We start from the raw sequence: 13,814 nt of genomic DNA, 5'->3' as shown, positions 1-13,814 counted from the left end.
TGCACAATGTTTTCAAAATGATGAAGACATGTTGGTTAGATGTTTTTGTGTCAGTGATGCTACTGATTTTGAATGATACCCAAACTGACAGTTATTAGATTTTTAAACTTATTTAATTACTGGTCTTTTTTAATTATGTATGTATGTATTATTAACTTGATTTGAATCAAACTCGAATATCTGCTGTTAATATCGTTTACTATTTGTATGGTTTTAAATCATACCACTCTTTGTGTTGCTTGTATGGTTAAAGCTATTGATGCAGTCATAACGTTGCCAACGTTATAACTGTACAAGATGAGACTGGGAAAACCATGGTCAATACTTAGATAAAAGTAAATAAATTCAGGACACAGGCACTTAGACTTTGATTTTTATATTAACTTACAATTCGTTTTTCTTTTTTAAAGGGATATTCCTGAGTTTGCTGCAATTTGTAAGATGTTATCGACTAACAGAGACGTTTTAACGATTGTAATTACATATCAAATATATATTTCTGCATAAAATATTAGTGGCTATATATTAAACTTGTTTTTGATCGGTTAAATTTCATTTTATTTCTTAAAATAGATATGCAAGAGGTTTATTTGCATATATTAAGCATTAAAATGTCATATATATTTTGCTCATTTTGTTTGTAAACACTTGAACTTTAGCAAATACCTTTTTGTTTTAAATCTTATCATTCTGTGCTAATCCCACATGCATTTTATAGTGTAACACCAATGACAAAATCTCCTCACGTATATGCCTTTAAAAATTGTTTTTCTAGTTCGGGTCAGTCATTTAAGCAAAATGTTCACAAGTTCAGATTATATACAGTTTTTTTAAATTCACGTATAGAAATTGTTTTCCGATTTCATACAACCAAAAAATTCAAATGTTTATGGCTTGAAAAATTACCCTTAATGGAGAATGACCGAACTAGGGCCCTGCCGAAGGTTCAAATACGTTCATCCCGTTTGCGGGGCGGGATGTAGCCCAGTGGTAAAGCGCTCGCCTGATGCGCGGTATGTTTGGGATCGATTCCCGTCGGTGGGCTCATGGGCAATTTGTCGTTCCAGCCAGAGCGCCACGACTGGTATATCAAAGGCCGTGGTATGTGCTATCCTGTCTGTGGGATGACGCATATAAAAGATCTTATGCTATTAATGGAAAAATGTGGCGGGTTTCCTCTCGAAAGCAACATGTCAAAATCACCAAATGTTTGACATCCAATAGCTGATGTATTGTGTTCTAATGGTGTCGTTAAGCAAAACAAACTTCAACACACTTTCTTTCATCCTAGATCCTGCGTTAAAGAGGAAACCCGCTTCATTTTCAAAGTAGCAGCAACGGGTCTTTTATTTGCACTTTCCCACAAAGAGTACAGCACATATCACGCCCTTTGATGTACCAGTCGTAGGGCACTGGTTGATTTGGCGCGGGAAAGAAAACAGTCAGAGAATGGGTCCACTGAGGGGGGGGGGGGGGGGGGGGGGGGGGGGTCGATACTAAGAACGAATCGTATCAGACGTTGAAATGAAATGAAAATGTTCATCATCTACTGAAGCAAAATACAAACACATCTACAGTTTTAATAAACTCACAATGTTCGACTCGTCCATGTTCAGAGATGCGGTTTTGATTACAGAAAACGATTGTGTCGTTCAATTTAAATATTCGAGTATATAAACTATCAACTTATTCATTAAAATACAAAACAGCAACACCAAATCTGGTAAATCGTTAAATTGAAAGACATTTGTTTGGGAGTGTCAGGCCTCGAAGTACTAAGAACGTATTATTCTCAGGAGTGACAGTTCTCCTGTTGTCGAAGGACCAAGAAGTGTGTTCTGTATACTGAGAACAGTTACGAACTTCTTGATGCATAGTCGTCGGAAGAATGCGATTAATTGGGACAGATAATGTACACTCATCTGTATTTAAAGAGATGCTGGATATTACTTATTTTGTGATATTGTTTTAGTAATATGCACGTGCTAGGTTTGTTCATGTGTCTGGCTCTTCCTCTTCAGTCCATACCGTAAAACCTACAATAAATAGGTAGCACAAAACCAAATAGTATTTGAGCGGGTCAAAAGTTTTGGCTCATCAACTTTTGATTCCAGTTAACACTAGGAGTCCTGCTATTGGAGATAATTGTGACAGGATTTGTTGTTATAAAACGTTTCATCTGGCCAGTAAATTCCTGTAATTCAATTTTGAACTAGTGTCAGTGTGCCAGCTGTAATTGTTATTATCAACTTCCCTGTGGGCTTGGACCAACCATTCAGCCTTTCCTCTTAACCTCCCAGGGACCTAAAGTATACTATTTCATTGGTTAATATAATTTATTAATTAAATATTTAGACCAGCCCATCAAAAATTGCGTCAAACTCATATTTTAATAATTATTTTAAATTAGTATAGTTGTAGTTGTATTATTTTTCTTTAAGAGCGCAATCAAAATGTATTAACCCCCATCTCCCCATTATTAATTTTATGGATTTAATATTCTAAATTTCAAAATTGTCCCTACTATTTAGGATGTTCCTGCCCCGAATCAGACCCCCGATCTTATCGGAGGCCAGACTCGGGATAGGCGTGTACGAAACCCAGTGGTATATGAACACGTTAAACAAGTTAAACGTAAGTATAGCTGTGCTTCAAACGTGAGGAGTCCTACTAAAACAGGATGACAATGTGTGTGTGTAACTAGGGCAGTCAAAGACGCTTACCGTTATGTCTGGAACGAGCAGCTTAACCCCCAATTTTGTTCTGATTTATTTTAAGAGTGAGGGCTGATAGTATTTATAGCCACGGTGTGTATGTTGATTGAAACGCTGCCTGTGGCAGTTTTAGACACACGTACTACTATTGGTATCTATGTGATTTGATTTGGTGGTGTGTTCTCTACAGATCATCCAGCCTCAGTATGATTGTATTTATTTTGCTGATGAGTTGTAAAATTTAATGCAATGAACAAACTTGAACCTGAACGATCGATGACCATGTTAGTGAATTAAAGAAGAATCGGAACATTTCCAAATAACCAAATGTTTGAAACCTACATAATATTCTGGTGGTACCAAATGTTTGAAACCTACATAATATCCTGGTGGTACCAAATGTTTGAAACCTACATAATATTCTGGTGGTACCAAATGTTTGAAACCTACATAATATCCTGGTGGTACCAAATGTTAAAACCCTACATAATATCCTGGTGGTACCAAATGTTAAAACCCTACCTAATATTCTGGTGGTACCAAATGTTTGAAACCTACATAATATCCTGGTGGTACCAAATGTTAAAACCCTACATAATATCCTGGTAGTACCAAATGTTAAAACCCTACATAATATCCTAGTGGTACCAAATGTTAAAACCCTACATAATAACCTGGTAGTACCAAAGAAACCTAAATAATATCCTGACGGTACCAAATGTTAGATACCTAAATAATATCCTGACGGTACTAAATGTTAGATACCTAAATAATATCCTGGTGGTACCAAATGTTAGACACCTAAATAATATCCTGGTGGTACCAAATGTTAGACATGTAAATAATATCCTGATGGTACCAAATGTTAGACATGTAAATAATATCCTGATGGTACCAAATGTTAGACATCTAAACAATATGCTGGAGGTACTGGGTCCTACAACACCCCGTCCCACCCAACCTTGCCAGGTTCCGCTATGACATCAACGCCCTCTAACAAAACATGCAATGAGAATCCAGTACTTAAGTTCGTGTTTTGACTGCCCTGTGTTTTCTTTTTAATTAAAAAAATAAATATTTATTATTATTTGTTTTTGTTCTTCTCGAATTTACCCGAAAATATTCCTTGTCATTTGTGATCATTTTGTTGGTGTGGGACATCGTCGGATGAATACATCAACCTACACCGTGTTTTATACCATGTATGTGCTTATTTTCATATTCATACATTTTATATGCTATTTTCATTTTATAGTAAAAACATAAGTCATGCTTTGTTACCTGAAGAAACCTCACAACCCACACTGGTACAACAACGTGCCTTACACGTACCAGATAGCCGACGTTGCAGGGCAGTAGCTAGTAAGGGCTGTTGCCCCATCCCCCACCCCCACCTTCCCCCCAAAAAAAATTAATAAAAAAATTAATAAATAAATAAATAAAATAAAATAAAATAAAATAAAATAAATAAATAAATAAAATAGAAAAAAATAAACATATACCTGCTTTGTCATGGTGCATTTTACTTGAGAATGCAGGAAATTGCCTTCAGAATCTCTCTCTCTCTCTCTCTCTCTCTCTCTCTCTCTCTCTCTCTCTCTCTCTCTCTCTCTCTCTCTCTCTCTCTCTCTCTCTCTATCTCTGTGGATGTATGCCTCCCGAAGACCTCTAATTGACGGAAACCAAGGGAGCTAAATGTTTAAAATGAAAATCCAACATAACGATATATTCAGCGGGAAATTGCATTTCAGGACATCTAGTTTTCAAATATGTCCAGGGGCCTAATTCACAAAGGTCTCTTAGGCTGTGTTAGACAACAAAGCATCCACTTTGCAAGTCTTTTAGCACTGCACTGCGAGATCGCAAAGTTGTGAGAGTTTAGTCAGTTAGGGTCATGGGCAGCCTGTCCTCGAACCCCAATTGGAACATGGCACCCTCGAACTGTCCGCCAGTCAACACGTCCCTCCTATAAATGTTCCTGCACACGCGCCTTATAGTGCATCTGGCTTTGCATGTTATTTCCATCCAATAATGTATCTGCCGCCCCACCATCTAGCTACGGCCCTGCGTAGTGTTCTGTTGGAGTGTTGTATATTCTCATGTTATCATTTAACGTTGTTGTGTTCATTTAAGTTTAAACACGTGACAATAAAAGCCTATATTATAATGAACAGTGTTAGTGTCATTATTCTGTTATTGTTGACGAAACAAATGCAAAAATTAGTAGGGTATGAATTTCTCGCGTCTGCTGCAGCTTATCTTAATCATTCCCAGTCTGGAGCTTCACGAGGTAAGACGTGTTTGTTTCGCGTGTGCACACTGCACGTGCTTTCGTGAGCTCGACTTGGGGGTCCTTCATTTCGTTGTTTTTGTCAGCAAAATGAAGTTTTGTACTGGGATGTATGCGGCCATTGGAACTGATTGAACGCTGGACCGCTTCTCGTTTCGACAGCCTGCACCACCAGGTTGGATTCTTTTTTAGCGAGATTCCTTGCCTCCACGTCATTTCTCTCCGTCTGACTGTCGACTTGGGTTTTTTTCGTGACTCGTATGACGGCCATTCTGCAGAACGCCACGGTTGTTCACTTTTAGTCTCTACATGTCCGAGCCTGTCCTAGCAGCACTGGAAGATTGACCGCCCCACTCTAAGAAGAAATAGGAAGCGGGGTCGGCCCCACTACTATTTTTCTAGACTTTACCTTGCTTTATAGTGATACCATCTCGTATCCTCCAGAGTCGGACCCGTCCGCACCACTATACCAAACCATGACGACTGGACTATACCCTAGTCTGATACTCTCTCTCGTTCAGACGGATCCGGCTTCTCAAGATCTGTATTTCAGCACAGCACTACACCTTCAACGTCTATCGACTGTCAATCTAGAGGTTTTCTTGACGGGATGCAACCCATCTCGTCCCTTTAAGCTGTGCACCCAAACGGCCTTAACGAGGCCACTCGCGTGGACATATCGATCGGACTTTAAACTTTTAGATCTGCGTTCAAAATTTTATGTCGAAATTACTTCTTTATTTTTAAATATTATTAAATAGTCCGATCCTCTCTTCTTTCTCTTATTTAATTTTGGACTGTCCTTCTAAAATGCTCCAAATTATATAAATATTCGGCCGAGCAGTCAATTCTTTTTATTTTTGGCTTGTAACCTTTTTATTTTTTTTATTTATTCTATTAACTTTTTTACTAATTGCTATTTTCAAAATTCTGCCCATTTTCACCCCCTCCATCCCGAGTCCGGCCACCGATCTTATCGGAGGTCGGACTCGGGATGGGCGTGTTCGAAACCCTAGTGGTGTATGGGCACGTTAAACTAGTTATCATCATCATCATCATCAAACCGGGTACAATCTCAAACCGTCACACCAGGTCACGCAATGATTCAACACTTCCAAAAATACCGCACAGGTCTACTAAAGAATAAAACAAACGACCTAGGAAGTTGGAAGTTTGCAACAATACATGATGGGAGTAGGATAGTGTACAACATGTCAACAATAACACCACAGTGCAACATTACCTGTAATTGTTCCATTAGAATTTGTTTCCACTATTTCTGCATCGGATGGCGTAAGGCATCCGTAACACACCGAATGCAAACACGGCAAAAGTATTGGAATCGCTTGCGTCTCTGCAAAAGAGAGTTTACAAACTGCACAACATTTCAATAAATCGGCATGTGCAGACGTTTGTTCTTTCTTTTCTTCGCTTTCCACCTTTTCTATCGCCATATCTCCCTCGGACATTTTGAAGTTGGTGGATGAGAAAAAACCCACCAAAGCTGCAACGGCGAAAGTTATTCAGTTGGCGGGAAACTGTGATTATCTCCCCTTGTCCACTGGAGCTGTTGTGTAAATTTATATTTAGCCACGCCTGGATGGGCGTTACCACGTATTAGCTTTACTGGTTGTCTCGTTTGAAATAATTCTAGGTCGCGGGACTTGTTGATGTGTATCTGTCTACGTCCCGGTACTCGTTAATTGCCCTCTCCCAATAACATACACTATGACAATAACGGCGACTACAACTATTACAAGATATACAAGAAATTACAAGAAATACAACAAAACACAGAATAAATAAATAAATAATAAATAAAAAAAGTAAATAAAGAAAGAAATAAATGATGAAAAATGAAGAAGGAAACCAAACGAAGGTGATTTATTTAAAATAATATTTCCGTTGATTCTCGCAGCTTTCAGTTGAAATGCAAAAGTTCTCCGATGTGATCAGTGTACTGGCTGATCAACTCGCTTTTCAGAGACCAGATTCTGGCATCGATAGTGCGGTATTTTCGTTTTCGTGCCAGAGCTCGCCATTGACCATCTAACTGCTGCAGTTTGACTTCCACTGTAGACTGCTCACGTTTCAATAGACCTACCACCTCAAATATGTTCGGATGACTCTTCTGGGCGATTTGATTCATTTTATGGTGCCATGCATCCTTCCAAATGGTTATTTGTCCGGTGGCTGTCATTGCCAAAGTGGTTCCACATTTCTAGGGTACATAGCCCTTCTATCCAGGTGTTAGTGACGTAGTCCATCAGTAATGTTACCTTTTCATCCTGGGGACTGTGCCAGCCCAAACGTCCCCCACGGGAAGGGCTGAAGCATGCCTTACTACCTTTTGTACATCATCGTTTTCAATATATTCTGATGCTAGTCCTACTTTTTGTGTACGACGCCAAATACACTGAATGTAATGGAAAAAACAGCCTCTCAATCGTGTGGTGGGGAATACAGTGCGTACAGCGTTGTGAGCAGATCTCTCAAAGTCCATCTGAAATGTCCTCTGAGCACTGCCGCGTGGTTGTGCTACATCTGTGCTGCCATCTGCAACATGTTGTCCACAGTCACGACGTAGGCTCTGCACTGCGAGTTAACACATTTCTAATATGTTCTCTCTCCATTCTTTTTATTTACGCGAAATTTATGCTCGTTATAATATAGATGCCTGCCGCCTCGTATTGTGTCAATATAAGTCAATCGAACCTGTTCAGCTGCCATTATTTTAAATCTCAAAGAGTTTCCCATTTCGATGAAAAACTTTATATAGATTAAACAGGAAAAAACCTACAATGCACAAGCGCCTGCTCAACCAAACACATATAAAAATACTACCTACGACAGTAATCCTTTAAAACGATAGAACCGGCCTCGGTGGCGCAGTGGTTAAGCCATCGGACTACAGGCTGGTAGGTACAGGGTTCGCAGCCCGGTACTGGCTCCCACCCAGAGCGAGTTCTTAAGGGCTCAATGGGTAGGTGTAAGGCCACTACACCATGTTCTCTCTCACTAACCACTAACCAACTAACAACTAACCCACTGTCCTGGACAGACAGCCCAGATAGCTGAGGTGTGTGCCCAGGATAGCGTGCTTGAACCCTAATTGGATATAAGCACGAAAATAAGTTGAAATGAAATGAAATAAAACGGTAGAGATCAATACGAGCAATATAAAACAAAACTGAGGAGAAAAAGACACACATACATAATACACGCATACGCAGCACACAATACACACATACATACACACACAAGCACACACGCACAAATACACACACTCACAAACAATACACGCACACAACATACGCACACATAAAAACACGCAAACATGCACACACAACAGGCACGCATACACACAACACAATACACACATACACACATTCTTGGTAAGTATCCGCGATGGATGGATGAATATTCTTTACCGTGCCCAGATCAAGCTACGGTTCAGGCATGCCCTCCCTGGGCCACGATTTTTATAGCATGAGTGTCGGAAGCGAAGTCCACAGTGCATTATCCCCACCCCCAACGCTGCAAATGATATATCCCCATTTGAGAATGAAATTAATACAGAACTTCGCATTCGCGAAAATTCGAGAAAATGACTAGCCGTCACAAACACTTTGGCTAATGCCCATTGTATTATAGTTCTACAGCTGATTTGTCTAACCCTGACAACCGCAAAGTGCACCTGCCCACGTAGCGGACACACAACGGTGTGTAGAAAGTGTGATCAACATTAAAAAATGTTATACTCGGATGTGGTGATCTATAGTTGTTTTGTTATATAACAAGTTGTGCTTAATACATTAATCCTCGAGTACGCGTTGGCCCAGGTGATCTATGTAGGTCGTATAATTTGACCCGTTAACCAGTTTATATCCACTGAACAGGGCCGTAGCTAGCGGGGTGTGATGGGGTGGGTCGGCGAGGAGGCAAGACCACCCAAAAATCCGGTAAAAATAATAGAAACTTTAAAGAAAATCCTCTCCTTAACCGTTTGAGGAGTTTTAGGTATGTTCGTTCGTTCCAAGAATTCACCTGCACCTCCCCCCCCCCCCCCCCCCGGAATTTTTTTTTAATAAAAAAATAAATAAAAAGTAATAATAATAATAATAATAATAATAATAAATCATGATGGATCATTCTTCATTAAGCGCTATTTTTTGGTTACCTATTCCTAATTTTATCACCTTTGCACTTTCAGCAAAAATATTCCCAAATATAATGAAGTAAACATACAGTTTTTGTTAATTACTACACACATTTTTGGGGTTATTTTTAATTTAATTTATTTTATTTAGTTGCTTTTTTTATATGAATATATAGGCTGTTTTACCATGTCACTAGCATGAACACACACGTTTCAAGGTATATTGTTGTTTAATGTTTTGAAGACATTACACAAAATACGTTTCTACTATTGTACACATTAAATATCAGAATTAACCAAATATAGTTTAAATAACGTTTAAGAATGCACAATGTTTTCAAAATGATGAAGTCATGTTGGTTAGAAGTTTTTGTGTCAGTAATGCTACCGATTTTGAATTTGTCAATTTGTATATATTATGATACCCAAACTGACAGTCTTGAACATCACTGAGCACTGCAGTGCTAAAAAGAAGTAAATGGGACTCACAAAGAATACACAGTGTTTTCAAAATGATGAAACATGTTGGTTACCATTTTCAGTCAATGGCATACGATGTTTTACACGAACTTAATGATGTAAAATATAAAACACTGCATTTTGATCACTGAACACACGGAAAGGTGTTTGTTAATCGCATGGTTTGAAGAGAATTCGTTGCTTACTGTTATTTTGTAAGTGGTGTTACTGCCAGCGGTGTAACCAAATAATGTAACACCACTAATAATCAAGTAACACCACTGACAAACCATACAACTTCAATAACATTCAAACAATAGTTTAACTAAAAATTTGTTATTTCTTGTTAAAATGTATAAACAATCTTGAAAATGTTATAAAACAAACTGACATATATGTCCCCATACTGAAAAGTAACTACATTATCAATTTGATACACAAGTCACTTATTAGATTTCTAAACTTATTTAATTACTGAAGTCTTTTTTTAATTATGTATGTATGTTATTATTAGTTTGATTTAAATCAAATTCGAATATCTATTGTTAATATCATTTGCTATTAAAATTTGTATGGTTTTAAATCATACCACTCTTTGTGTCGCTTGTATAGTTAAAGCTATTGATGCATAACGCTGCCAAATGCCAAAAAGTTATTTATATAACTGTACAAGACGAGACTCGGACAACCATGGTCAATACTTAGATAAAAACAATTAAATTCAGGACACAGGCATTTAGACTTTGATATTTATATTAAATTACAATTCGTTTTTCTTTTTGTAAGATTGTGGAATTAATTTTAATTTAGTGTTTGTAAAAACAAAGTTATATAAATTAATATTTAAACTGTAGCAATAATATTTTACTGGGTTAGTTTATTTTATTACTGCAGTGTTTAAACTAATAAAAACTCAAAAAAATAAAACAAAATCTGCACTGATGGTGGTGTTACCCTGAGCAACATCAAACGTACGATGTCAGCGGTGAAACCACTACTTTATTTAGACTTAGTTATTTAACCAATTGTGTCATCAATAAAACAAGGGTGTTATATTCAATTAAAGCCGCACACCCTAGTTCCATCCAGCGAAAATAAATTATCATTTGGTTAATCTACAAACCTGTAACACACTTAGATCACGTTTTTATCAAATGGAGTGAAAAAGCAGGTTTTATATCGATAAATACCATGGGAATCCCCATGTCCCAATTGCTTGAAATAATTTTGAAAGTTAGTATTCTGTCACCGGTAGATGTCGCTCGAAGCACAACAATGCCTACGTCACGACAAATTTCACAGACTTGGGGGTGCGTTCGTTTCACCTCTCCTGGACATGTTCCAACTGTTTTGTCCTGGTTGTTTCCCCTCTCCAGATATCGTAAGACTTAGCAAAATTATTGGTTTTAAGGGTTTGTAACGTTTTGTATTGAGACACTTACTTGTCTGAACTTTATTGTTACTGAAAATGTTCACGAACTGTGAAGAAAAATCTCACAAATGACGGATGTTGATTGCGCGAACTGTGCACGAGAAAACAAACCGAACCAAAATGATAACAGTCACGTGATATACCAACGTCTGTGACATTGAAATGGAAATATCCCCTCTAAAAATAGATTGGACCTCGCTTGCTTAACGGTTTTTTCTCGACAACACGTCTTGTGAAAAAATGCAAAAAATGCATTTCGTGGTTTTACAAACATCAGGATTACCAAAAAGCACTTCAGGTGAATGGAAATGTGTATTCTAAATAATAAAATGTAAGTAAAGTGCAATTTTATTTGTGAAAAATGGGGTTTAATAGCGAAAAACAACGCCGTAATGGTTAACAAATAAACGTAACTAGGGTGTGTCCCTTTAATATGCTCTAAAAATTCAATATGGTGTTGCACACAATTTTAATATTAAAGAATTATACAAAACATGATAAAAAATAAAAAATAAAATATGCAAACATTGTAAATATAAATATGATGGTCTTTTCAGAGGTTTATTTGCATATATTACCCCAGCAGGCACTCATACGGGGAAAATAAAAATCATAATTTGTCACTGAGAAATTATCATGCATTGGTTTGACGATTTGACGCCAACAAAACAATAACCTTGTCGGTACTAAATATGACGTCATCACGATTTGGCAAAGCACACACAATGACGTCACATAGTTTAAAGCCTTTGCATTTATGTATTTCTGGTTTCAGTGTTAAATTTGTAATAAAATGGTACTTTAATGCAATTCATTACAGATTTTTTTCTTTTTACTGGATATATAAAACTTTGGGTTTTGAAAATTGTCACGGGGATCCTATAATACCCGTAACTGAATAAAACACGATTATCCAAATATCTCTCCTAACTGTATATCTATTAGATCTCTCTGTATCGGGCAGTGTATACCCGAGTGGCTCGGCTCTAGGTAATCAGAGATAAGATCTTATATAAAGTATATGTATATAGCACGTTTAGTTCACTAGAAAACACAACACAACACAATACACTTTGGAATCTGTATTAATACTACGCTGACAAATATATTTGCCGCAGTTACTTAATTAACAACAGCAATAATAATAACAACCCAGAACTAATCACTTAATTAGTTAATCACTAGGTGTCTAGTTTACACAATATTCTAATCACTTCACCGTGATACAACACACACACGTGTGATAATTGAGAAACGCTTCCAGTGGAACTTAATTAATAAAGGAATTACAACTCTATTCCTACTTGGTTAATTTCTAATTAACCCTTAACTACTCATTCAGTAACCTTGAAATACCGAATTAATACTGGTACCTATCACAATAAAGACAATAAAATACAGTTTACCTAGGTCCTCTAGGATGACTGGCTAAGCTTTAATAATTTTTAGACAGTGAAGCCTACAATTTACTTCGTCAGTTTACCGGAAACACTGTCTAAATAATATTGGTATAATACAGTATTAAAATATTTAAAGTCACATCAATCACATCAAGGTTATACAACAGAGCAGAAAATATATATAATTACCAAGTCCAAACGGACGCGCTCCCTGGAAGCCTTCCAATATGTTTCTCCCCGATATCTCTAAAACCCTAGCTATTTATCATAAAATGCGAATATCGCCTGGGGGCACAACGCGGTCCTCCCCCTATCAAGTGATATTTCCACAGCGACCAAGCCGGCATATTTTTCTTGGAAGCCTAGACTGGTCGTCGCCTAGTTCGCCAGCAATACCCCGATCGTGCCGAACTAGCGGAGGTATTACGTAACTACTGGCCACATGGCCTCCACAACTGGACTGGGTGTGTATTAGAAAGAGCTCGACGACCGTCGCGCAGAGGTATTACGTAACAAAGTGCCCACCTGGGCTTAAGTGCATATTGGAACTGCACACGGCCCTCTAAAACAATGAATATCGCCACAGGCGAAAACAAAATTAAGAGCATGTTCCGTCACACACCCCCACCTCAAAAAGGATATTTCCTCTACTCTAGGAATAGGGAAATATACTACATTAAAACAAATGTGCGTTAACCGACGCATCCGGGCATTTACAACACATAGTAATAAGGTGACTACCAGTAATCACACTGAGTCTCTGAGTCCCTGGTATACAAATAAAATATATAAAAACAAAACAGAAATCAAGAATGTCAACACATTATCATAACGTTCAACTTCGGGACAGGGCATCAGCGATTACATTAGAAGTGCCCTTGATATGTTCAATGGTAATTGGGAATTCCTGCAGAAGAAGACTCCATCTCAAAACTCTCTGGTTGGTGGCTTTCATGCTGTGAATGAAAGTGAGCGGATTATGGTCCGTAAAGACCATCACTTGATGCACTGCCGATTTCACGTAGATCTGAAAATGCTTCAGAGCTTGTACCATGGCCAAAGCTTCCTTCTCTATAGTGGAATAGTTCATCTGGTGTTTGTCAAACGTTTTGGAAAAGAAACTTACAGGATGGTCCAGTCCATTCTCGTCTTCCTGGAACAGCACAGCTCCAGCTCCCACGTCACTGGCATCCACAGCCAGCTTGAAAGGCATTCGGTAGTCTGGTGCTGCCATCACGGGAGACGAGGAGCGCATCTGCTTGAGACGGTTGAATGACTTCTCGCATTCATCTGACCACTGGAACTTCGTTTCCTTCTTTTTCAGTGTCGCACGTTTTCCAGATTTTCTCCGATAGGCATG

The sequence above is a fragment of the Gigantopelta aegis genome, chromosome 9 (assembly GCF_016097555.1).
Source record: "Gigantopelta aegis isolate Gae_Host chromosome 9, Gae_host_genome, whole genome shotgun sequence".
NCBI classification, from domain to species: domain Eukaryota; kingdom Metazoa; phylum Mollusca; class Gastropoda; order Neomphalida; family Peltospiridae; genus Gigantopelta; species Gigantopelta aegis.
The sequence above is the reverse complement of the archived record's forward strand: the minus strand, read 5'-3'. Positions refer to the sequence as shown.